At 41.1% G+C, this 4,515-nt stretch overlaps 1 non-coding gene across 1 annotated transcript; it reads right to left on the reverse strand.

Annotated features, from left to right (window-relative positions):
- Positions 1–1,200: 1,200 nt before the first annotated feature.
- On the reverse strand, positions 1,201–1,307 carry LOC111821031 (U6 spliceosomal RNA). Its single transcript, XR_002824517.1, has one exon. It is a non-coding gene; the product is annotated as a U6 spliceosomal RNA (small nuclear RNA).
- Positions 1,308–4,515: the final 3,208 nt, after the last annotated feature.

The raw sequence follows: 4,515 nt of genomic DNA on the forward strand, positions 1-4,515 counted from the left end.
ATAAAAACCAAACCCTTTGCTGTCGAGTTAATTCCGGCTCATAGCAACCCTGTAGGAAAGAGTAGAACTGCCCCATAGAGTTTCCAAGGAGCGGCTCGTGGATTTAAAGTACCAACCTTTTGGTTAGCAGCCTATCTCTTAACCACTGAGCCATCAGGGCTCACAAATTAGATTTTTTTTTAAATTTTCAGACATTAGCCACTATTTTTTGCACGGATATAATGAGAAAGAGCCAATTCTTTGTTTAATAAACCATTGGTTCTCTGTCTCTGAGGAGAAAAACTATTTTATGCAAATCTGTGTAGTTTTTGGAGTTGTGACCCAAAAGAAATTGGAGCACCCTGTCTCTAGGATGAAACCGTCTTTTGCGACTTTAGGCAGAGCAGTTCAACTCTGCGCACATGGAGTCTCCATGAGTTGTAATCAGCTCTATGGCAATTAACAACAACAGCAGCTGAGAAGTGGGTAACTGGAGGGGCTAAGGTAGAGGGAAATAGAACTTTGTTGAAAGTCTATTCTTGGATAGTTTCCATTTGCTGCATCGCCAGACCAGATTCACTATCTATCCTTCCCAGCTCTGCTTTGAGCCTCTGGAACTGACCTGTGTGGAATACCTCATAAGGTTTCCCTGTCTTCTGGCTTCCAGTTGGATTCCAGAAATCATCAGGCAGGAGCAGAGGCCTGGCTCGCTTCCTCCAGGGTCACAGTATGGCAGTGGTTGTGTGCTTCCAACTAAAGCCACGTTCCTGTCAGGCGACCCCTCTCCTTCAGAGGCTACTCTTTTCAATTTCCAGTAGCTGATCTCTCCCATTGCCCCATAAGCTTAGGTGTAATGGTTTCCTGCTGTGTCATCAAGCTTTATTTCCCTTAACCTTGACCAAAAACAAACAAACAAGACCAGTTGCCATTGAGTCCATTCCTACTCATGGTGACCCATTACCCCATGCGTGCTAGAGTAGAACTGTGCGCCATAGTGTTGTGTGTGTGTGTGTGTGTGTGTGTGTGTTTTATTTTTTTAAATTGTGCTTTAGGTGAAAGTTTACAGCTCATGTTCATTTCTTATGCAAAAATTTATACACATATTGTTTTCTGACATTAGTTGCAATCCCCACAATGTGACAGCACACTCCCCCTTTTACACTCTGGGTTCCCTGTGTCTATTTAACCGGTTCCTGTCCCTTCCTGCCTTCTCATCCTGCCAATAGTACGGAATGCTTCATGAATTTGCGAGTCATCCTTGCGAAGGGGCCATGCTTATCTTCTCTGTATCGTTCCAACGTTAGTATACGTGCTGCCGAACTGAGCACTCCATAGGGTTTTCAATGGCTGACATTTCAGAAGTAGATTGCCAGGCCTTTCTTACAAGGCACCTCTGGATGAACTCAAATCTCCATCCTTTTGGTTTGCCAGGCCTTTCTTACAAGGCACCTCTGGATGAAGTCAAATCTCCATCCTTTTGGTTAACAGCCAAGCATGTTTGTTGTTTGAACCACCCAGAGACTCCTTAACCTTGACCACATCTCTGTAAACAGTCTCTTTGTTACCATTTTTTTTAAAATTACCTTTTGACTGTGTTTTTTGCCAGGCCCCTGACTGATACAGGATGCCTTACTTCATTCATTTTCCCTAGCCAAGTGGATTTTTTTTAACAGGGTGAAAAAAAAAGTGACTTAAGACTAGATTTTGCACTTGCTCTATGTTTTTCTGTTTCTTCACCATTCTCTCTTCTCAGTCTAATAGTTTTATGTCACCTGAATGCCACAAGGCCTTCTTGGGTCTCCACTGCTTTCTCCCCACATCAACATAGAGATTACCAGAAATCAAAAATGCAACTCCAAAAAAGCATCAGTGAATAATAATATTGATTTAAGCAATGTTTTCCTGGGCAGATGAAGAAGAAGATTATATCGCCCTTTCACATAACAACACCACCACCACCAAACCCGTTGTCATTGAATAGATTCCTACTCATAATGACCCTATAGGACAGAGTAGAACTGCCCCATAAGGTTTCCAAGGAGCAGCTGGTGGATTTGAACTGCCGACCTTTGGTTAACAGCCAAGCTCTTAACCACTTCACCACCAGGGCTCCTGCACATAACAACCTCTCCTAACCCCCTCTCTTTCGACTTCTCTACTCTTTTCCAAAGTTCCTACCCAATGGCAGCCTTCTTCTCATTCTCTCATCTCTCTCCAGAAATCACCTCAGTCTCTCCAGACACTTGGCTCAACCTCTCCCCAGCCCCACATGTTTGCACAGCAAAACCAAAACGAGTCAAAACTCAGCTCCAGCACTACCTCTCCTCTCACCAGATGTCCTGTTCCTCGGGAAGCGTCCTTATAATGCAGTGTGAGATGCGGTAAAGGTAGTTGTATGGAAGTCCAGTTCCCATTATTCCAAAATGGTTCTTTGAACCCTCTTCACCAAGATCACCATATCTATAAAGATTATCTTGAATGCAGGTTCTGCAAAAACAAACCTTGTTTTTTTTTCAGTAATAAAAATAATACATGCTTGTTATGAAAAAGCATTCAAACATTTCATAAATTCTTGTATAACTTAGAAATTTAAGTTTCTCTTTAATTCTGCTATCTACAGATTAGTTTGGGGAAAATTCCTCCAGGTCTTTTTCCATGAATATCCCCATTTGCCTTCTGACTCATGGCAACCCCACGTGTGTCAGAGTGGAACTGTGTTCCATAGGGTTTTCAATGGCTGATTTTTCTGAGGTAGATCACCAGGCCTCTCTTTTCAGGTACTTCTGGGTGGACTTGAACCTCCAACCTTCCCGTTATCAGCTGTGTGCGTTAAGCATTTGCACAACCCAGGGACTCCATTCTGTGAATATACTAACCAGTATTATTTTAGGGACAGTGATAACGGCACTGGGGAGGTGTCTAACCTCCTCCAACCCCACAAGTGGGAAGGAGAACCAAGATCAACAGCATAAGGTTGACTTTCATGAGGTGCAGGCCAGACAAGCTTCCTGTCTCTGCCATCTTTACTAATTCTGACACCAACCGTCCCTTGCACAGCACTCTCTACTAGGGTCAATAATTCACTGCAATGGCCACACAAAACTCACAGACCATACTCACAGTTACGGGGTTTATTGGGGAAGTAACAGTTACAATTCAGGCTCAAGAACACTCAAGATACAGTTCTTCCATCAGGATAGCCTCTCCCCAGCTGTGCTTGCAAGCATGTCTCTTCCTGGCCCTCAGTCTCTGCCCAAAGGCCCTCAGCTTTCTCCCTCTACAGGCCAGGAAGCCCACCACGCCGGGTCTCTGCTGCTGGGCTCTCCTGCTGGTCTCTCCTTCCCTGGTGGTGGGCTCTTCTTCTCTGCTCTAGAATTGGCTGTCTTTCAAGGCAAAACTGGCCAATTCCCTTGGTAGACCACAATTACCCTATCACAAAATCACCTGGGTGGGAGTTGCAAGACCATGGCTAGAAACACCACACACAAAAGCAATTAATCACACCTCAGGGACTAAATTTTTTTTTTTTTTTAGAAATAGGCAAAAGATTTGGATAGATATGGATGACAAGTAAGCATATGAAAAAATGCTAAACATCATTAGTCATTAGGGAAATAGAAATTAAAACCATAGTGATATACAACCATGTTAGAATAGTTAAAATTAAAAAGACTGACTATACCAAGTGTTGGCCAGGATTGAAGGACTGGAACTTCCATCCACTGCTAATAGGAATTTGAGATAGGCAATTAAACATGTTTGAAACTTAGATAAATTGTTGCTATTTCCACCATGTAAAATGCTACAGCCAATTTGGAAAATAGTTTGACAATTTCTTAAAAAATTAAACATACACTTACCATATGATCCAGTCATTCCACTCTTGGATATTTACCCAACACAATTAAAAGCACGTGTTCAAAAATACGTAATAAAAATAATTTTAGAAAGCAAATGCCCATACAAAGACTTACACATGGATGTTCACAACAGTTTTTTTTCTTAATAACCAAAAACTAGGAGCAACCCAAATGTCTAACAGATGAATGGATAAACAATTATAGTATATGCATAAAACGGGATATTACTCAGCAATAAAAAGGAATGAATTATTGATACATGCAAAAACATGGATGAATCTCAGAATAATTATGTTGAGTGAAAGAAAGGAAAAAGCATAGAAAAAAAAAGGTACATACTGAATGGTTCCATTTACATAACACTCTGGAAAATGTAAACTAATTTATAGTGACCAAAAGCAGATCAGCAATTGTCTGGGTGGGAAGGAGAGGTGAAAGAGATTACCAGGGGGCAGAAAAAAACTTTTGGTGATGATAGGAATTTTTATCATTTTGACTGTAAATATTTTGAGTTGCAATGAATCTAGTAACTTCTTATATTAAAATAGGAACTGACCTACAAACCAAAAGCAAATGCATATGTATCCACAAGATGGAGGGGGATTTTAGGGTTTCATCAGATTTTTCATCAAAGTTTTCATAGTTTATACATATATGAATAAAAGCAATTGAACAT

The sequence above is a fragment of the Trichechus manatus genome, unplaced genomic scaffold (genome assembly GCF_000243295.1).
Source record: "Trichechus manatus latirostris isolate Lorelei unplaced genomic scaffold, TriManLat1.0 scaffold00059, whole genome shotgun sequence".
Taxonomy (NCBI): domain Eukaryota; kingdom Metazoa; phylum Chordata; class Mammalia; order Sirenia; family Trichechidae; genus Trichechus; species Trichechus manatus.